This window comes from Stegostoma tigrinum, chromosome 6 (assembly GCF_030684315.1).
Source record: "Stegostoma tigrinum isolate sSteTig4 chromosome 6, sSteTig4.hap1, whole genome shotgun sequence".
Taxonomy (NCBI): Eukaryota; Metazoa; Chordata; class Chondrichthyes; order Orectolobiformes; family Stegostomatidae; genus Stegostoma; species Stegostoma tigrinum.
Window position 1 is genome coordinate 59,850,017 of NC_081359.1, and position 22,934 is coordinate 59,872,950.

At 43.4% G+C, this 22,934-nt stretch overlaps 1 protein-coding gene across 1 annotated transcript in view; it reads right to left on the bottom strand.

The window, feature by feature from the left end:
• The window catches only part of aff3 (AF4/FMR2 family, member 3), a 194,360-nt gene extending 188,049 nt beyond the window's left edge, over nucleotides 1–6,311 (bottom strand). The window contains exon 1 of the mRNA XM_048533102.1: nucleotides 6,062–6,311. The gene's annotated coding sequence lies outside the window, so the exon portion shown is untranslated. The remainder of the gene's footprint in view (nucleotides 1–6,061) is intronic.
• Between the last annotated feature and the right edge of the window lie 16,623 nt (nucleotides 6,312–22,934).

Here is a 22,934-nt window from a genome sequence, read left to right on the forward strand (position 1 = left end):
GCACCACAGAAGCAAATTATATAAGAATCAAATGAAGAAACATGTATATGCCTTTTACTTCATTAAGCACATTAGTACAATGGCTTCATATTAGGTAAAATAAAGTTAATTAAGCCTGACACTGTGCAAATTACAATTTTTTAAGAGCATCTTTTAGTAAGTTAAAAGCTTCTAATTCAGTTGTATGGAGAGATAGTAGGAACTGCTGATGCTAGAGTCTGACATAACAAAATATAGAGCTGGATGAACACAGCAGCCCAGGCAGCATCAGAGGAGCAGGAAAGCTGATGTTTTGGGTCTGGACCCTTCTTCTGAAGAAGGGTCCAGACTCAAAAAGTCAGCTGTCCTGTTCCTCTGATGCTGCCTGACCTGCTGTGTTCATCCAGCTCTATATTTTGTTAATTCAGTTGTATAGGCTTTTGTTTAGTTCAATCTTATTGCGTCATTAAAAGCAAGCATTTTCCTTTTGTTTCTACTTCAGTAATCAGAGATGTTCCATTGCGCACATCTAACCTGATCCAGTTGCGTAAACCATGTTCAGTTTAGAAACCTGAATATGCAAAAAGTCCTCCAGAAAATATATGTATGAACATATAAATTAGGAGCAGAAATAGGCCACTTGGCCTCTCAAGAAATGTCATTGGTCTTTAACTAACAGAGGCACAGTTTTCCTGCCCTTTCTTATCAGTGGTCCAATGTTACATTTAACATGTGTGGGCTACTTAACAGTGGTATGAACTGCTGCAGCAAGATACTGGGATGGCAATTGGTACAGTTGCAATACTGGGCCCCTTACATGAGGGAAGATATACTGGCACTGGAGGCAATCCAGAGAAGGTTCACCAGGCTAATACCAAATATGGAGAGACTGTTTATGAAGAGACGTTGAGTAGATTGGGCCTGTACTCGTTGGAATATGGAACAATAAGAGATGACCTCAGTGAAACATACAAGGTTCATAGAGGATTTGACTGGTTAGATGCTAAAAAGTTATTTCCCCGTGTGGGAGGGACTAGGACCAGAAGGTATAATCTCAGAATAAGGGGTCACGTACTTATGGCAGATGGGGAGGAATATCTTCTCTCAGAGGGTTGTATCTATGGAATTCTTTACCACAGAAGGTCGTTGTGGTTGATTCATTATGTATATTCAAGGATGAGACAAACAGATTTTTAATCTGCAAAGTAATCAATGGTTATAGGGAAAAAATAGGAAAGTGGAATTGAGAAATATCGAGATAACAAAGTGTAGAGCTGGATGAACACAGTAGGCCAAGCAGCATCTTAGGAGCACACAAGCTGATGTTTCAGGCCTAGACTCTTCATCAGAGAGGGGGTTGGGGAGAGGGTTCTGACATAAATAGGGAGAGGGGGAGGTGGACCGAAGATAGATAGAGGAGAAGATAGGTGGAGAGGAGAGTATAGGTGGGCAGGTAGGGAGGGGATAAGTCAGTCCGGGGAGGACGGACAGGTCAAGGGGACAGGATGAGGTTAGTAGGTAGGAAATGGAGGTGCGGCTTGAGATGGGAGGAGGGGATAGGTGAGAGGAAGAACAGGATAGGGAGGCAGGGACGAGCTGGGCTGGTTTTGGGATGCTGTGGGGGAGGGGATATCTTGAAGCTTCTGAAATCCACATTGATACCATTGGGCTATAGGGTTCCCAAGCGGAATATGAGCTGCTGTTCCTACAACTTTCGGGTGGCATCATTATGGCACTGCAAGAGGCCCAGGATGGACATGTCGTCTGAGGAACGGGAGGGGGAGTTAAATGGCTTACGACTGGGAGGTGCAGTTGTTTATTGCGAACCAAGCGGAGGTGTTCTGCAAAGCGGTCCCCAAGCCTCCGCTTGGTTTCCCCAATGTAGAGGAAGCCACACCGGGTACAGTGGATGCAGTATACCACATTGGCAAGTCATCTTGGGGCCTGGGATGGGGATGAGGGAGGAGGTGTGGGGCAAGTGTAGCACTTCCTGCGGCTGCAGGGGAAGGTGCCGGGTGTGGTGGGGTTGGAGGGCAGTGTGGAGTGGACAAGGGAGTCCCGGAGAGAGTGGTCTCTCCGGAAGGCAGACAAGGGTGGGGATGGAAAAATGTCTTGGGTGATGGGGTCGGATTGTAGATGGTGGAAGTGTCAGAGGATGATGCGTTGTATCCGGAGGTTGGTGGGGTGGTATGTGAGAATGAGGGGGATTCTCTTTGGGCAGTTGTTGCGGGGGCGGGGTGTGAGGGATGTGTTGTGGGAAATGTGGGAGACACAGTTGAGAGCATTCTCCACCACTACCGGGGGGAGGTTGCGGTCCTTGAAGAACGAGGACATCTGGGATGTACGTGAGTGGAATGCCTCATCCTGGGAGCAGATGTGGTGGAGGCGAAGGAACAGGAAGGTGGGTGGGAGGAGGTGTATTCTAGGTAGCTGTGGGAGTCAGTGGGCTTGAAATGAACATCAGTTTTTAGGTGTTTGCCTGAGATGGCGGCAGAGAGGACCAGGATGGTGAGGGATGTGTTGGAGATGGTCGAGCTGAACTTGAGGTTCGGGTGGATGGTGTTGGTGAAGTGGATGAACTGTTCGAGCTCCTCTGGGGAGCGCGAGGCGGCGCCAATACGGTCATCGATGTAACGGAGGAAGAGGTGGGGTTTAGAGCCAGTGTAGGTACAGAAGAGGGACTGTTTCATGTAGCCTACAAAAAGGCAGGCATAGCTTGGGCCCATCAAGCCCACGACTCCCACAGCTACCTAGAATACACCTCCTCCCACCCACCTTCCTGCAAAGATTCCATGCCCTATTCCCAATTCCTTCGCCTCTGCCGCATTAGCTGCCAGGATGAGGCATTCCTCTCCTGTACATCCCAGATGTCCTCGTTCTTCAAGGAACGCAATTTTCGCCCCGCTGTGGTCGAGAACGCCTTCAGCCATGTCTCCTGCACTTCCCACAACTGATCCCTCACACCCTGCCCCTGCAATACTACCAAAAGAGAATCCCCCAGTCCTCACATAACACCCCACCAACCTCCGCATTCAACACATTATCCTCCGACACTTTCGCCATCTACAGTCTGACCTCACCACCAAAGACATTTTTCCATCTCCACCCTTGTCTGCCTTCCGGCGAGACCACACTGTCTGGGGCTCCCTTGTCCGCTCCACACTGCCCTCCAACCCCACCACACCCGGCACTTTTCTCTGCAACCGCAGGAAGTGCTACACTAGCCCCCACACCTCCTCCCTCACCCCCATCCCAGGCCCCAACATGACTTTCCACATCAAGCAGATGTTCACCTGCACATCTGCCAATGTGGTATACTGCATCCGCTGTACCCATTGTGGCTTCCTTTACATTGGGGAAACCAAGCAGAGGCTTGGGCACTACTTTGCAGAACATCTACACTCAGTTCACAATAAACAACTGCACCTCCCAGTCGCGAACCATTTTAACTCCCCCTCCCATTCCTCAGACAACATGTCCATCCTGGCCCTCCTGCAGTGCCACAATGATGCCACCCGAAGGTTGCAGGAACAGCAACTCATATTCCAGTTGGGAACCCTGCAGCCCAATGGTATCAATGCGAACTTCACAAGCTTCAAAATCTCCCTTCCCCTAACGCATCCCAAAACCAGCCCAACTCGTCCCCATTTCCCTAACCTGTTCTTCCTCTCACCTATGCCCTCCTCCCACCTCAAGCTGCACCTCCATTTCCTACCTACTAACCTCAACCTGCCCTCTTGGCCTGTCCGTCCTCCCTGGACTGACCTATCCCTTCCCTACCTCCCCACTTATACTCTCCTCTCCACCTATCTTCTCTATCCATCTTCGGTCCACACCCCCCCCCCCCGCCCCCACCATCCCCCTTTTCTGATGAAGGGTCTAGGCCCAAAGCTTTTGTGCTCCTAAGATGCTGCTTGGTCTGCTGTGTTCATCCAACTCCACACTTTGTTATCTCGGATTCTCCAGCATCTGCAATTCCCGTTATCTCTTGACAATTATCGAATCATCCATTGAATGGCAGAGCAGGCTCAATGGGATGGATGGTCTACTTTAGTTCCTATGCCTTATTGTTTGCCCTACCATTCTACAGGATCATGATTGATCTAACAACTCAACATTCTCACCTACTCCTGAATACATTTCACCTCCTTGTTTAACAATGTATCTACTGCTGTAAAATATTCAACATCTCTGTTTCCACTGCCATTTAGGGAAGAGAGTTCTGAAGACCCATGACCCTCTGTTAAAGTTGAAATGCTAAAGAATTTCTTCTCTGAGGGTAGCAAATGTCTAGAATTCCCTACCCCAAAGAGCTGTGGAGGCCAGATCACTGAAAGTATTTAAAGAGGGAGTAGATGGATTCTTGAAATATTGGGCAGTTGAAGCCATGAGGAGTTGGCACAAAAGAGGAGTAGGACCCTGGGCAAATCAGCTGTGGTCGTACTGATTGGTAGGACAGGCTTGGGAAGTTGGATGGTCAACTTCTGCTCCTATTTCTTGCATCCTTATGTTCTAGATATGGTCTCACAAATCTCCTACGCAACTGAAACAGAACCTCCCTTCTTTTGTATTTAATTCCCTTCACAAGAAATAATAACATTCCATTAGGTTTCCTAATTACTTGCTTCATTGAAATACTAACCTTTTGTGATTCATGCATAAGGCATCTCGATCTTTCTGCATGTCAGAGCTCTGCAATCTTTCACCTTTTAGAAAATATGCTTCTTTTTTATTTGTCCTGCCAAAATGAACAATTTCAGACTTTCCTACACCGAACTCCTTTGTGCTAAACCTTTGCCCACTAACTTAATCTCTTTCTATCCCTTTGTAACTTCTTTATGTACTCAAAGAGCTGGCACGTTAGCATAATTTAACAACACAAATGAACTCTACAATTGGCCCTTGATTCTTAGTTTTGTATCATCAATGGCGATGTCTAGTTGAATACTGTTGGACACAAGTGAAGAGGAATTTGAAGAGGACTGGAGCCAGAACACAAATCTCATTTGTTCCATTGAGGTCTCAAACATAAATCACAATTAGCCTTCTATTCCATTGTGGAATAACTTTATGATCTTAGCAATTTTTTGGAGCAACTGTACCCTTCCAAAATTGTCCAGATGGCCGCCTTTTTGGGTAAGTTAAAGGTGAGTGTGTTAAGAGGGCTTTCGGCATTTTTCAAGACTCACAATGGGGTCACACCAGGGAACAAGTTTGGGAAGCACTGGCCTAGCTAGCAATACTGCAGCACAAGACCACAGCAAATTTTCTGCTACGCCAACCTAGTAGGCAGAGGATTGGACGAGGAACACGCGCAAACGTACAATAAAACTTGAAGACCTTTTGTTTTACATTCCCTATGCACCAAGAAAGGCCACAAGAGGGCTCCACAATGAGAATTTAGACCTTACCTACCACAGGTGACTGAATATTCAAATTGAGCCTCTGACATTAACTTCAATGCATGTTAATCTACCTCAGAAGTGAGATAAACCATAATATATAAACTGTATATTTCTCAGCCTGACAACTTTCAGTTACAGGTAACCCACCTTTGCTCCTATTTTTGTTTTCAAAATTATGTTCTGGTAGCAGCAAAACAACAAATCCTTAGTTTTATATTTAGGCTTTCTATTGCAAATTGTATCACTTTGCTTGCATTTATGTTAAATTATGTAGTTTTTAAAAAAGTTCTAAAGTTTTCACATTCACTAAATGTTAAAAGTTTATTTGTACGATTTCATTAGCTTCATTTATTCTGTTTTTAGGAAAGTTTTTCAGTCTGATGTGATCTCATTTACCCTACTTTGTTGACAATATCACTTTTATTATATCTTGCCTTTTGGATACAAGAATACAGTACAAGATGATCATTGGCTGTTACATTAAGTAGAATCAGTCTGTCGAGTAGTAACCATGTATTTCAACTGTTTCTGTGCTAATCTTCACCAATTTCCGAAAATTATCCTCCGATTGAATACAAAACTGGCAGTATAAATATTACTGGCTTTTTTAAACGTTGATTCAAATAGAATTTCTAATTTTCCGCAGCTAACTTTAAAGAAGTATTCAAGGGACTCACCAAAGCGTCTCTACGCCCCAGTTGTACGTCTGTGGTGGTAGCATTGGTGCAGGTTATTCAGAGATTTCACTATCTCCCTCAGACAGAGCCGTGCTCACAGCCCAGCTCTCCTGCCAACTCCCCTCTCTTTGACAAACGTAATGCGAGCCCGACGCACGATCACCCCGCCAACATACCAACATAACCCGGGGAAACACCGCGATGTACCAGCCCTGTGGAGCACCGTCTCCCCCAGGGTACAAACGCTCGCAGCATCCCTCCCGTGTCAGTTCGCAAAATACACTGACAAGCAGCGGCTGGCTTCGGACCTCGATTTCTACAATTTCAGCTGAAGCTATGCTCAGAAGGGGGGATCACAACACTTTCCCAACACTTGTCATTTTGTTTTCCTTACAGATACTTCCATAGTTGTCAGATTAGATGATGTTACATCTGAAAAAAAAGGTTGATCTACACGTTGGGTGTAATGTGTACCCGTGTATGCTAGTTCCTTTTCTTTCCCTTGTCTCAAGACTCACCCTAAAACAACCCTTTCAGACACGTTTAAAAACCCTATTTTTAGTTTTAAATATTTGTGTGTGTAGTAGGAGATCTTTCAAAATAAAACGGCAGACCGTCTGTGTCCTGACAGTTTCAGGTACAACTGATCTCTTATATGTGAGGTAAAGTTGTCATAGTCCTACTGAATTATAGGCTGCACTTCACCTGGGGGTCACCAACTCACATGTAAACAATTTTTCACACCATTTTCATTTGTTTTAGTACAGCTGCAGCACTCACATCTGCCCAACACAAAAACAAAATGTCCAGGTGTGTCCTGTCTACAGAAAGCAAGATTAATACAGTCCAACATTTACACCCCATCAATTTACACTTGATCATCAACAAAGCTACAGGAAGTGATACTGCTGGTGCTACCAAGTGGCGCTTACAAAGCAGTAACAACTGGCAACGCTCAGTTTGAGTCCCTTTAGGAACAAAAACAAAGTTGCTGGAAGAGCTCAGCAGGTCTGGCAGCATCTGTGAAGGAGAAAACAGAGTTAACATTTCAGGTTTGGTGACCCTTCCTCAGTACTGTTTTCTCTTTCACAGATGCTGCCAGACCTGCTGAGCTTTTCCAGCAACTTTGTTTTTGTCCCTGATTTACAGCATCCACAGTTCTTTTGGTTTTTATTGAATCTCATTAGGTCCATTCTGCTCTTGGTTTTATTTTAGCCTTGACCTAAAGATGGACCGTAGGCCAGAACTCAAAAGGGGATGTTAGAGGGACTGCCCTTGACATCAGGCATTTAGTAGTCCTCAGAAAACTGAAGTCAATGAAACTCAGCAATAATGCATTGTCAATCCCAGCACTCCCAGGATAATTAATTAATGTGCTCCATACCTTCCTTTATTTTATACTCAATACCTTCAATAAAATGATGGACACCTTTCTAATGGTATTATTAACTTCTCTGCCACCTTCATAGATTTGTGCCATGTCTCTCTGTTGTTGTGCCCTCTTTAAACCTGTGGCCATTTAGTTTTTAACTGAATCTTCCATTCTTTCTTAGAAATATTTTGTGCATTATTTTGGTTAAAAACATGTTGGCTTTCAAATTTGCTCATCTCCAATGAGAAAGAAGGTTTCTAAGAACGGGATAAGCCAAACATAGTTAACGAGGAAAGTTAGGGATAACGTCAATTTGAAAGAAAAAAGGAACAAAAAAATACAGTATGGCAAAGATTAGTGGTAAGCCAGAGGATTGGGAAAGTATTAAAAACCAACAAAAGATGACCCAAAAATATAAAGAGGGAGAAAAATGAACTTTGAGAGTGAAATTGTAAGTAATATCAAAATGGACAATGAGAGCATCGTTAAATATATAAAAAGGAAGAGAATGTGACTGAGGAAATAATAATGGGGATTCGAATAAATACTTTGCATTAGTTTTCACAGCAGAAGATGCTACCGGTATTCTAATAATACTTAATAATCAAGGAGTAATAGGAGAGAACATAAATACAATAATTATCACTTGAGAATAAGTACAAGGGAAACAAATGAGATTCAAGGCCCATAAATTGCCTGCATAGGTTGCATCCTAGGATACTAATGAAAGTAGCAACAAAGATAGTTGATATTATGGTAGTAATGCTGCAGAAATCATTGCATTCTGGAAATGTCCCAGAAGATTGTAAAACTGCCAATGTAACATTTTTTTAAAAGGAGACAAAAATTAGATATCCGTAGGCCAGCTAGCTTACCAATTGTTATTGGAAAACATCAGAGGCTATAAAGGATAAAAGAGCAAGCATTTAGCAGTACATAATATGATCAAGCAAAGTCAGCATGGCTTCACAGAGGAGAAATTATGCCATGAGAGAATACGAATCTAAATCCTCAGATCATTAGTATAGAGTTCAGGATGCTAGTCCCATGATAGTCCCATGCAGAGAACAGTTGGGTTTTTCCGTGGTATGGGATGGTGGTTCTGGATTGAAGGGGATCAAGTACGGCTGTTGGAAAAGGGTGTTCGAGTCTACAGTGGAGTAGAGGGAGGCCAGGCCCAGCAATGGATTGGGGCAAGAATGTTCGGGACTGGAGCAGGGGTTGGGTAGATGGGAACTAGAGCAAGGAAAGGTCGGAGTGTATGGAACAGGGGAAGAAAAATCAAGCCCAGGGTGGCAGAGAGTGTCAGGTCCAGGGTGGGCTAGGAATGTTGTAGAGGGGCAAAAGGGTTTCAGATCCGCAGGCAGGTGAAGTGGGTCGTAATCTTCAGTCTTTCCAATATTTAATTGCAGAAAATTCCTGCTTTTCTAAAACTGATATAACTGTAACATTAGGTTACTGCTTCTGTTGTGTACTTGCTAACAGCTGGCACAAGCACCAGATTATGTTGCTGAGTTGATAGTTTTACAAAAAGATACTTGAAAGAATGACAAATGCGAGCAGTCTGCAAAAATTAAACGTTACTCTTTCTTTAAAAAGAGTTCAAATATCAATGTGTTTTTTGCAAATATATTAAATTGGTTGAAAGTTTGGCGGTTTAGTTGTTTGGACTAAACAATGTGATGTGTTCGTGTTTTTTTTATCCACTTTCTTACCCTTTTTTATTTGTTCTGTTGAGTCTGCCAGTTTGCTTCCAGCTTTCTGATAATGCTGCTGTGTATACAGTTACTGGAATACAGTAAGAACAGTCCAATCTTTCTTCCTTACACTGTGGAAATTCTGGGCTACAAAGTAGTACTATCCATGGTGTCAAAGGTGACATCTGGATTTTAACTTAATCATGGGTTGTAAACATTCTGCCTGATACTCTGCAGCATAGTTTGTGGGACTCCATCAGAGGTTAATGTTATAGAAGGAAGATATTCAACCTATTACGTCCGAACCAAATCTTTGCTGTAGCAATTCAAAGTTACTCCCACTGCTCTACTCTCTACTTGTAGCTTTGTATCTTCCTCAGCTCCGAACATCTATCTAGTTTTCCTCACACAATATTAAGAAGTTGACATCAATCATTCCCTGAAATGATTCCATACCAGCTGTTGCTTGCATAGACATGTTTCTCCTTATTCTAATAAACACCTTAAAATGAAACTGATAATCCTAAACCACTGACTCACAAGACAAAATAGCCTTTCCTTACTCACTGTTTGAAAGCCTTTGATAATTCCAGAAATTTCTGTGAAGTTTGATCTTAAGCTTTTCTGTTCTGGTGAAAGTTGTCTCAATATCTTAAGCCCTTCCTCATTGTTATCATTCTCTTCCAATTTAATTGTGGCTACGTCCACAATTTGACCACAAATCTTACCTAATTAGTTCTTCAGTGCATTAATAAAGAGCCAGTGCCATAACCTCACATTTGCCACAATTTATTACAGTCACCCTCCTGTTGAAAATCAACAATAAAACTAATGACCCTAAAAACAAATGCATGGAGAGTTATATTCCAAATTAGTGCTTCCCTGTACTATCAGGGTAGCTTGTTTTGTTCCTTAATGACAAAGTACTCAGGCTATTAGAATGAATATAAGTGCTCACAAATGCTTAGAGGCTGAAAATTTAGAGTCTGGTGCAGAGGATATGAGCATGAACCCCCAGCGCCAGCACCCTAGAAAGACATTATCAGTCCAATCTGTCATCTCACGGTAACAAAGTGTGGAGCTGGATGAACACAGCAGGCCAAGCAGCATCTCAGGAGCACAAAAGCTGACGTTTCGGGCCTAGACCCTTCATCAGAGAGGGGGATGGGGAGAGGGAACTGGAATAAATAGGGAGAGAGGGGGAGGCGGACCAAAGATGGAGAGAAAAGAAGATAGGTGGAGAGGAGAGTATAGGTGAGGAGGTAGGGAGGGGATAGGTCAGTCCAGGGAAGATGGACAGGTCAAGGAGGTGGGATGAGGTTAGTAGGTAGGAAGTGGAGGTGCGCCTTGAGGTGGGAGGAAGGGATGGGTGACAGGAAGATCAGGTTAGGGAAGCAGAGACAGGCTGGGCTGGTTTTGGGATGCAGTGGGGGGAAGGGAAGAACTGGGCTGGTTTTGGGATGCAGTGGGGGAAGGGGAGATTTTGAAGCTTGTGAAGTCCACATTGATACCATTGGGCTGCAGGGTTTCCAAGCAGAATATAAGTTGCTGTTCTTGCAACCTTCGAGTGGCATCATTGTGGCACTGCAGGAGGCCCATGATGGACATGTCGTCTGAGGAATGGGAGGGGGAGTTAAAATTTTTCACGACTGGCAGGTGCAGTTGTTTGCATGACATCTCACGGTCCCCTTTATAACTTGACTACATTCAGATAGTAAAATAAATTTACTTTAGGGTCAAGACAGGGTCTTGCCGGTTTCCAATTCTGTCTGGCCTCCCAGATAGACTATGTTCCACCATTCCCCAAGTAAGGATGTCTGGTCTCACCAGGTCTACTTTCACTGACTATTATTGAATCCTTCCGAGAGCTTGAAAAGCAGGAAGATCCATTGGAAATAACTTCCTCCCTCTCGTTGATAGACCCCTCCTATTCCTCTGCTCTTCTTACACTGATGACCTTCTTTGGACAGAGCAGAAATTCTACCTCCAATGGGTCATCCTGCAAGCATGTGGAAGAATTGCAATCCTTTTTTTTACACATGGCCATGGATCATAAAATACCTCTAATTCTAAAACAAAGCATTTATGTCTCTCCAAAGGCAAAGCACCAGTAAAATATTTGATAATTTCAGGACATTGTAAATATTTTTGAGTCTACTGGCTGCAAAAAGGTGTAATTTAAATTGTGATGACAGATTGAAAGGAAGTTGTCCAGCACCTGAGGACTGGGAATCATTTATATTAGCACCTGCCATGGGGACCAGGAAGAGAAATTGGGTGATTAGAAGCTTAGTTATAAGTGGATTGAGGGAACAGGACGTGGGTCTTAATACCAATTTAAATCATGCACACATAGTGTTACATATTCAGCCTTGAGGGAACAAAATGCTAAAATGCAGCTTGGCTGGGGATATGCTTGGGAAATGTTTGAAAATGTTCACTTTCTTATTCTCAGTGGCCAACCCAGGAAAACAATTAATCTCTTTTGGTAAATTGGAAACATAATTAATTGGCAGCTTTTATGTTCAAATTACTATAATATGTGAGATACTCCATGACACTAATATATTATCTGTCAGTATTTCGAATTTAGTTTAGTTATTAAAAAATTGGAGCTTTAATTAAAAGGACTGAAAAACAAGGACAACTCTCGCCAACAAAGTCCTTCAAAAAGATTTGTCATCAAAGAATCCCTACAGTGCGGAAACAGGTCCTTTGGCCCAACAAGTCACTGCACGGTGTGGGCGGCACAGTGGCTCAGTGGTTAGCACCGCAGCCTCACAGCACCAGGGACCTGTGTTCGATTCCAGCCTTGGGCGACTGTCTGTGTGGAGTTTGCACATTCTCCCCGTGTCTGTGTGGGTTTCCTCCAGGCGCTCTGGTTTCCTCCCACAGTCCAAAGACGTGCAGGCTAAGTGGACTGGCCATGCTAAATTGCCCGTAGCGTTCAGGCGAGTGTGGGTTATAGGGGGATGGGTCTGGGTGGGATGCTCCAAGGGGCGGTGTGGACTTGTTGGGCCAAAGGGCCTGTTTCCACACTGTAGGGAATCTAATCTAAAGTCAACACTGACCCTCAGAGCATCCCACCCAGACCCATTCCCCTATAACCCACCTAGTCTACACATCCCTGAAAACTATGGGGTAATTTAGCATAGCCAATCCATCTACACTGCACATCTTTAGTCTGTGGGAGCAAAATGGAGCACCCAGAGGAAACCCACGCAAACACAGGGAGAACATGTAAACTCCACACAGACTGTCACCCAAGGGCAGAATCAAACCTGAGTTGCTGGTGTTGTGAGGCAGCAGTATCAACCGCTATTATGCGTTTATTGTGCAAATTCTCATACTTAATATAAAAATATTATTTTGCACTGACAAAGGTGACTCGCAGGTTTTGTGTTTGCAGCCTTTTCAACGATTTTAAGCAGTAAAAAATGTTGATTTTTGCAAAAGCGGTAACACCCTTTATATCACTAAGTGGAAAATGCTCCTGTTTATCTAAAGAAACATATTGACCCACAGCTGAACTCTCATACCATTTACTTTATACTTTAGGTACTTGCTATGACACACTAAGGCTACGAAAGCAGCATTACACAAGCAATAACGGAAATGAATGTTCCTTCTCAGATTGAGTTTGCAAAATGCTCATGAAATTTATGACCTTGCTTAATAACATTTTTTTTGACAGATCCAACTTTGTTGATTTTGGAAGTATTGTCTCAGCTGATGTTATTACTGGACAGGCCAGATCTCAGACTGTAATCTGGGCTTGATAGATCATTTTTTTGGTTTTGATTTGGTTACAGCGAAGTGATTGCCCACTGAAACATAAACACAAAATGTTTCAGATTTGGTTTTAGCAATAAAACAGAGTTTATTTCCCGAAAGAACTTAAGGTAAAAAAAGGTATAAATTGTTTACACATAATGTAAGTTAATGATTTTGAAACACATGATAAAATATAACTAACCACAAAACACATACCCATATGCCCCCTTCAAATGGTTCTGCCAAAAACAATCTCTTTCTGTAACACTTCAATCATCTTAATTTAATTCTGATCTGACCTATAATTGGGAAAATGATAGCCTGTTCCTAGAATGCTCACATACTTAAGTTTAAAGATAGACATTTTCAAATAATTTCCTCAAGGCTTCATCCAAACACTTCTGGTCTGGGACAATCTCTAAACAATGGTCTAAATTAATCTATTTATCAAATCTGCCCTTTCCCTTCTCCTCCTCTCAAAGGAGAACAGTCAAATTGCTCCAATCTATTCTCATATTTGAAGATTCTCCTCACTGAAACTGTTCTTGTAAACATCTTCGGTATTCTTTCCACTGTGTTCACATTCTTGCTATGGTGTGGTGCACAGCACTGCATACAATACTCTAGCTGAGGCCCCGTGGCTATCTCCTGTAATTACAGGATAATAACCTTGCTCTTGTGCTGTATGGTCTGACTTTTGAAACCCAGGAACCTCTACGCTTTATTAACTGCTCCCTCCACCTGCCCTATCACAATCAATGATCTATGCACATACACACACACCCCATCCCTTAAGTATTATATCCCTTATATGGTATATCCTTGTTTTCCTAGCAAAATGCAACACCTCACACTTCTCTGAATTAAACTTCATCTGCCACCTATTTGCTTAATACATCAACTTATCTTACTCCGTTTAGGCTTTCTCTCACTCCCTCAGGCATTACGTTTCCAGGTTTCAATTCATCTGCAAAATTGTCCCCAACACAGCAGAATCTAGATCATTAACAGATTTATTTGGAAAAGAAAGTGTCCCAGTACTGACCCCCGAGGAACTCCTCCCTCATACCTTCTGTTAGGGCTGCCCATGACAGAATAACACAAAATGGCCGATGGCTGCCAATGGCTAATGCACCAGAACATGGCTGAAAGCAGTTAGAGACCCTGAGAAAATATTTGCTTAATGTAGTCTTCACAAGTAGAACAACAGTAGCTCTGTAGATAAGGTTACTGGACTGAGATAGAATGTGCAGCTGCTGTTGCATACGCATCAAAACATAGATAAGAATAATTCATACTAATTAGTTGTTTCTCTCAAACTATTTAATTATTCTGTTACAATACTAAAAGTAGGTTTTAGTTAAGATTCTTCAGATAATAGATTCTACAGTAGTTATAGATCCACCTATATTCAACAATGCATTAATAGGATTAGAGGAAAAGATTCAAACCAGTTTCAGACAGTAAAGCAGCCTCCCATATCATTACAAGAAGAAATGAATCATAGGTACAGAAATTAGTAGACACTGGAAGTCGGCTGAATGAACATATTGAGACACAACTGGTCAGCTAAAGAATTCTAACATTGGGTGTAAACACGTAACTTTATTGGAACTGATCAAAAATCAATATTCTTTTGTATTTCCTGAAGGAATTTAAAAGACCCTGAAATGTTAGGCAAGTATCCAACTAACTGGCAGTTAACATGATGCAGCTGACCAATGTTATTTGAATACAGTATCCATTGTGAAAAGTCTCAAGGCGAGAGATAAGAGTATCTGGGAAACATCATGAAGGACCAGGGGTGGATCACAAGCCTGTCCATCTCTGCCATTCAGTGATATTATTAGCTTAATTGGAAATATATTGAAATTGCTGAGTCAAGCTTGAACTGTATAAAATGGTGTATTAAAGAGCCAATTACAAAGGGATAACTCAATGTTGCTGACCAATAGTAGGCAAAGGGAGGCATGTGCAGTCTAAGTTTAAACTGCATTAGTTAAGCCATTCTGAAGCTCCATGTATGCCTTATTGCCCTGGAGAAATGAAGTTGTCCTGAAAATAAAGCTTCAATAAAGGTTGTATCAGTGATAATGGGAACTGCAGATGCTGGAGAATCCAAGATAATAAAGTGTGAAGCTGGATGAACACAGCAGGCCAACCAGCTTCTCAGGAGTACAAAAGCTGACGTTTCGGGCCTAGACCCTTCATCAGAGAGGGGGATGGGGTGAGGGTTCCGGAATAAATAGGGAGAGAGGGGGAGGCGTACTGAAGATGGAGAGAAAAGAAGATAGGTGGAGAGGAGAGTATAGGTGGGGAGGTGGGGAGGGGATAGGTCAGTCCAGGGAAGACGGACAGGTCAAGGAGGTGGGATGAGGTTAGTAGGTAGGAAATGGAGGTGCGGCTTGGGGTGGGACGAAGGGATGGATGAGAGGAAGAACAGGTAAGAGAGGCAGAGACAGGCTGGGCTGGTTTTGGGATGCAGTGGGGGGAGGGGAAGAGCTGGGCTGGTTGTGTGGTGCAGCGGGAGGAGGGGACGAACTGGGCTGGTTTTGGGATGCAGTGGGGGAAGGGGAGATTTTGAAGCTGGTGAAGTCCACATTGATACCATTGGGCTGCAGGGTTCCCAAGCGGAATATGAGCTGCTGTTCCTGCAACCTTTGGGTGGCATCATTGTGGCACTGCAGGAGGCCCATGATGGACATGTCATCTAAAGAATGGGAGGGGGAGTTGAAATGTTTCGCGAATGGGAGGTGCAGTTGTTTATTGAGAACCGAGCGGAGGTGTTCTGCAAAGCGGTCCCCAAGTCTCCGCTTGGTTTCCCCAATGTAGAGGAAGCCACACCGGGTACAATGGATACAGTATACCACACTGGCAGATGTGCAGGTGAACCTCTGCTTGATATGGAAAGTCATCTTGGGGCCTGGGATACGTGTGAGGGAGGAGGTGTGGGGGCAAGTGTAGCACTTGCTGCGGTTGCAGGGGAAGGTGCTGGGTGTGGTGGGGTTGGAGGGCAGTGTGGAGCGAACAAGGGAGTCATGGAGAGAGTGGTCTCTCCAGAAAGGAGACAAGGGTGGGGATGGAAAAATATCTTGGGTGGTGGGGTCGGATTGTAGATGGCGGAAGTGTCGGAGGATGATGCGTTGTATCCGAAGGTTGGTGGGGTGGTGTGTGAGAACGAGGGGGATCCTCTTGGGGCGGTTGTGGCGACGTTGTGCTGCCACAACCGCCCAAAGAGGATCCCCCTCGTTCTCACACACCACCCCACCAACCTCCGGATACAACGTATCATCCTCCGACACTTCCACCATCTACAATCCGACTGCCACCACCCAAGACATTTTTCCATCCCCACCCTTGTCTGCCTTCCGGAGAGACCACTCTCTCCGTGACTCCCTTGTTCGCTCCACACTGCCCTCCAACCCCACCACACCCGGCACCTTCCCCTGCAACTGCAGGAAATGCTACACTTGCCCCCACATCTCCTGCCTCACCCCTATCCCAGGCCCCAAGATGACTTTCCATATTAAGCAGAGGTTCATCTGCACATCTGCCAATGTGGTGTACTGTATCCATTGTACCCGGTGTGGCTACCTCTACATTGGGGAAACCAAGCGGAGACTTGGGGACCGCTTTGCAGAACATCTCCGCTCGGTTCGCAATAAACAACTGCACCTCCCAGTGGTGAAACATTTCCACTCCCCCTCCCATTCTTTAGATGACATATCGATCATGGGCCTCCTGCAGTGCCACAATGATGCCACCCGAAGGTTGCAGGAACAGCAACTCATATTCCGCTTGGGAACCCTGCAGCCCAATGGTATCAATGTGGACTTCACCAGCTTCAAAATCTCCCCTTCCCCCACTGCATCCCAAAACCAGCCCAGTTCGTCCCCTTCCTCCACTGCACCACACAACCAGCCCAGCTCTTCCCCTCCCTCCACGGCATCCCAAAACCAGCCCAGCCTGTCTCTGCTTCCCTAACCTGTTCTTCCTCTCACCCATCCCTTCCTCCCACCCCAAGCCGCACCTCCATTTCCTACCTACTAACCTCCTTGACCTGTCCGTCTTCCCTGGACTGACCTATCCCCTCCCTACCTCCCCACCTATACTCTCCTCTCCACCTATCTTCTTTTCTCTCCATCTTCGGTCCGCCTCCCCCTCTCTCCCTATTTATTCCAGTTCCCTCACCCCATCCCCCTCTCTGATGAAGGGTCTAGGCCCGAAACGTCAGCTTATGTACTCCTGAGATGCTGCTGGGCCTGCTGTGTTCATCCAGTTCCACACTTTTTTATCTTCAATAAAGGTTACCTGACACCACCCGGTGACTCGGGTTCTCATTGGAAAATACACCCTCCCTCAGTCAGGAAAATATTTATTGAGCCTCTCACTGTTTTTTTCTCACTCTGCGAATTTTGTATCTACTTTACTTCTGTCCCTTTTATTTCAAGACCAATAACTTTGCTCACAAGCCTGATGTGAAGCACTGTCTCAAAAGCCTTTTAAAAGTCCATGTCCATGATATCAACAGTTTTGCCCTTAATAACCCTTTCTGTTACCTAGAATCATAAAGTAATAGAATCATACAGTATAGAAGAGGCCCTTCAGCCCATCAAGTCCAACTTTCCTGCACCTGGCATGTAGCCTTAAATGTTTTGACACTTCAAGAGCTCATCCAAGTATGTTTGAAAAGTTGTGATGTTGTGGTCTAACTAAAGTCTGTAAAGCTCTAATATGACCTCCCTGCCCTTTTAATTTATGGCACGACTAATAAAGGAAAGAATCCCTTATGCCTCCTTAATTACCCTATTAACCTTCCTGCCACCTTCAGGGATCTGTGGACAAGCACCCAAGGTCCGTCTGTTCCTCTGAGCTTTGTAATATCTTGCTATTCATTGAGCACTCCTTTGTCTTCTTCCTTCTTCTAAAATGCATCACCTCATACTTATCGGAGTTAAATTCCATCTGCCACTGATCTGCCCATCTGTCCAGACTGTTTATATCTTCCTATAACCTAACAACTTCCTCCACACCATCAACTACCAGGTCAATCTTTATGTCACCCACAAACTTACTTATCATCCCTCCAATGTTCTCATCTACATCATTTATGAATATCATAAACAACATGGAGCTCAGCTCTCATCCCTGTTGTATATGGAACATAGAACATAGAACATAGAACAATACAGCGCAGAACAGGCCCTTCGGCCCTTGATGCTGCACCGACCTGTGAACTAATATAAGCCCATCCCCCTACACTATCCCATCATCATCCATATGCTCATCCAAGGATTGTTTAAATGTCCCTAATGTGGCTGAGTTAACTACATTGGTAGGCAGGGCGTTCCATGCCCTTTCCACTCTCTGAGTAAAGAACCTGCCTCTGACATCAATCTTAAATCTATCACCCCTATCACTGCACACTGGGCTCCAATCACACAAACAGCCTTCTACCACCACCTTCTGTCTCCTGTCTCAAAGCTAACTTTGGATCCATCTTGGCAAATTATCTTGATTCCTATGAGCTCCTACCTTCTTTATAGGTTTGCTATGTGGGACCTTGTCAAAGAATCTGAATCATTTCATAGAATCCCTACAGTGTGGAAACAGGCCTTTCAGCCCAACAAGCCCACACCAACCCTCAGAGCATCCTACCAAGACCCATCCCCCATGACCCACCTAATCTAAGGTCTTGCTGAAATATATATAAACTACATCAATTACCCTAACCTCATCCAAACTTGTCACTTCCTCAAAAAATGTCACTAGACTAATGAGGGGTGACCTCCCTCTGGCAAAGTCATGCTGACTATACCTGATCGAGCACTGCCTCTCCAAATAGAGATTAATTTTTCTCCCTCACTATTTTCTCCAGTCGTTTCCATACCACTGATGTTAGATTCACAGACCTGGTCGATCTCTACCATCCTTTTTGTAAGGCAGAACTACTTGTCTGTCCTGTAGTCCTCTGGCACCTTCCCTCTGGCCAGAGTTGATTTAAAGATTTGGGTCAGAGCCACTATAATTTACTCTCTGATCTCCTGTGGCAGCCTGGGATACAACTCAACTGTGTCTTAGAATGTTAGAATTAGAATCTTAGAAATAACTTTATTGTCACATATACTCAAATGACAACAGTGAGAGAAGTTTACAAGTCACTTACAGTGCCAAATTAGGTGTAAAGGTACCCAGGTACAGATTCTTAAGTACAAATTCTTAGGAATAAAAGTTTAGAAAAATAAAGAAATAAAATGTCCAGCATAGGAATAAAACAGAACAATAAAGAAATGAAGCATCAGAATATCAGTCCTTCCAACCCAGACCACACAGGCATTTATCCTGTAGACCACCTCAGGCCTTGATTCTACCACACCAGGCTTCATTTCAAGGCTCCCAATGCTGGAAGACTGCTCTGAATTATCTTGAGGCACTACGCCCACACAGAAGTCACAGCCAGACTGAGAGACCATCAGGGTGGGCAGGGACACAGACACGCTGGGATGAAAATCCACCACACCTAGTCCAGGCTGAGTCCATGCTGAGGCCAGGAGTTCAGGACATTGCCAAGAAGAAAGAAGGAGAAAAAAACACAAAAGAGAAAATAAAAGAGAAGGAAAAATGAAGAAATCGACGGAGCGGACAAGTTCTGGCTGAGAATCTTACTTCGCAGCCATTTTGGATCTGAACTGCTGCCATCTTGGACCTGGGGTTGTGTCCGCTTTTAAATTTGCCAAAACCTCAATACTTGCTCATCAAATCTCCAGTTCCATGGCAACCCTCAAGACATTCTGAAAAATTGTGTCTGGTACTCCTGCAATTTCCACTTTTATTTTCTTTAAAATCATGGACGCATCTCACTGATCTTGGTGCCTTGTCAACTTTAAGTATTAACCATCTATCAAATACTTCCTCCATGAAATTATGAATGCTTCTAGTTCCTCCTCTGTCACTATGGCCTAGATAACGTCTCCGTACCTCAGCCATGGCTAATGGCTTCACTTGTAAATTCCATTTTTGGTCCTAATTGACTGTACTCCTCCTTTTATCACACTTTCACTCTTGACGTGCTAATAGAAGACTTTGGGATTCTCCTTTATGTTGGCTATTCATCTCTTCTCATAAGTCTTCTTTGCTTCCCTCAAATGCTTTTTCAGTTCCCCACTGAAGTTTCCTATTGGTTCTCAGTTGAATTTTCTACCTGATACCTGTCATAATCACACTGCTCCTTCTTTATTTAAATTTCTATTTTTTTTATCTGGAACCTCTGAATTTGCTTGCTTTCCATATCCCTTTTCAGAGAATATGCCTTGATTGTGCTCAACTCGGCTCCTCTCTATCAGGGCCAGATTTGTTCTTGCCTCACTGAAATTGGCTCTACCCCAGTTAATTACTCTTACTCTGGATTGATGTTGTCATGTTCTAGGCTTAATGAACACTGTCTCCTAAATGTTCTCGCACTGACACACAATTTATTTGGCCCACCTCATTACCTGAAACCAGGCCCAACTGTGCAGTCTTTCTAGTTGGACTAGACACATACTGCTGTAGAAAATTTTCCTGAACACTTTCAGACTGTCACTGTCCCAGTTTACTTTCAAGTAGTTAAAGACCCCCATTATAACTAGTCTATAATGTAGAAATCTTTCTAAAACTTCCCAATAGATATACTCCTCCAAATTCATCTTGAGAGTTTGTGGCCTATAGACTACGCTGAGCCTATATAATTGTACCTTTTGTATTCCTTAGCTCTGACCAGATTGAATCTGTGCTAGAATTCTCTAGGATGTCCTCCTTCTAGAACACAGTAATGCTCTCCTTAACCAGCTGCCCCTGTTCCTTTCCTTCATTCCCTATCTTCTCTGAACACCTTATACTTGGGCATATTTAGCGCCTAGTACTGCCCTTCCTTGAGCCAGGTCTCTGAAATGCCACAAAGTCATATTTAGGCATGGAATCTGTACCTGAAATTCCAAATCTTATTTGACATGTTCAGTGCACTCTCATGATTTAGACTTTATTACTTCCTCCCTTAATCCCTGAATCCAATTTCATCTATTAACTTTATATTTTATTGCCGTCTGTCTGCAAGTATGTTGTGCCCCCTAGCATTCATGTGTAATGCACTTTGCTTGTTCACAAAACAATGTAAAATTACCAAAAAAAATCAGATTTTTGAAAATACATTTTCAAAAATGCATTAAATCTGAAGATAATTCTTCAAAATTGCACAATTCTACTTTAGCATTCACTTGCAGAATCCGGAGATTACTACATTTGAGGTCCGGCTTACTAATTTTCTATCTATATCACTAAATTCTGATTTCAGGACCACATCCCCTTCCTGCTCAAGTTATCAGTACTAACATGGTCCACAACTTCTGGCTGTTCACCCTCTCCCAAGAGAATGTCCTGCAGCCACTTTGTGACATCATTGACCCTAACACCAGGGAGGCATATATCATCCTAAGGCCATATCTACAGCCACAGCAACACCTGTCTGTTCCTGTAACTAACTTTCTCCACAATATCACCAAATCAGAAAATTATTATGGTGCAGGATGAGGCTAGGCCATTGGAGAGGGTAGTTAAGAGTCGACCACATTGCTGTGGGACCGAAGTGACATGTAAGGGTGACAGATTTCATTTCTGGTTGTCCTGTTTTAGGAAGGATATTATTAAGCTGGAGAGGATTCAGAAGAGTTTTACCAGGATGTTGTCAGGTGTGGGAGGTTTGAGTTATATAAAAAGGTTCGATAGGCTGGGCCTTTTTCCACCGGAGCATAGGAGGTTGAGAGGTGATCTGATAGAGGTTTATAAAATAATGAGAGGTATAGATAGAGATAATGGTAGTTGCCTTTTTCCTAGGGGAATTTCAAGACTAGGGGACATATGTTTAAGGTGATAGGAGAGGGGTTTAAAAAAGACATATTTTACGCAGAGAATGGTCTGCATATGGAATGAATGTCCTGAGGAGGTGAGTGCCAGGAGCAGGCAGGTGGGAGTAGTTAAGTGTGGGATTATGATTGGTGTGGACTGGTTGGATTGAAGATAACAAAGTGTGGAGCTGGATGAACACAGCAGGCCAAGCAGCATCTTAGGAGCACAAAAGCTGACGTTTCAGGCCTAGACCTTTCTGATGTTTTTCTGATGAATGGTCTAGGCCCAAAACGTCAGCTTTTGTGCTCCTGAGATGCTGCTTGGCCTGCTGTGTTCATCCAGCTCCACGCTTTGTTATCTCGGATTCTCCAGCGTCTGCAGTTCCCATTAACTCTGTTTGGATTGAAGGGTCTGTTTCCATGCTGTATAACTCTGACTCTATGATTCTATGAAATTTCATGGTACAAAGAGAAAAGAGAGCGGTAAGCGAAGAGCAAAGGAACAAAATGTCTCAATGGCAATGTGGTAACTATCAAGATGCAAAGTACCGGAATTAGGAAAAATATCCCAGAAAAAGAACGTGAAACAACATGAGAAAGCATGGTTATAAGATTAACAAGATGGAAAAATAGATTACAAAAGAAAGATAGGTGGAAATATAAAAACAGGTAGTAAGAATTTCTCTTGATATTATAAAAAAGGAAATAGTTAACAAAGTGAACAGTGGTCATATAGAAAGTGAGCCTGGGGAATTATTAATAGAAAATAAGGAGGTAGCAGATGAATCGGACAAATATTTTTGCATTGGTTTTCACTACAAACGTTATAAGTAAACTTCCAGAAACAGCTGTAAATCGGGAAATTGAAGGGAAGGAGGAACTTGAGAAAGTTGCAATCACCAGGGAAATGGTACTGAACAAATTGTTGAAGCTGTGGGCTGACAAGTCCCTAGGTCCTGCTGGATCTCATCCAGTTGATGGGATAGTTGATTCATTGGTTCTGATTTTGCAAACTTCCATTGATTCAGGACAGGTTTCATTAGATTGGACAATCGTGGAATAATTTCTCTAATTCATAAAGGGAGGCAGACACAAAACAGGATATAAAAACTAAGAAACTGCAGATGCTGTAAATCAGGAACAAAAACAGA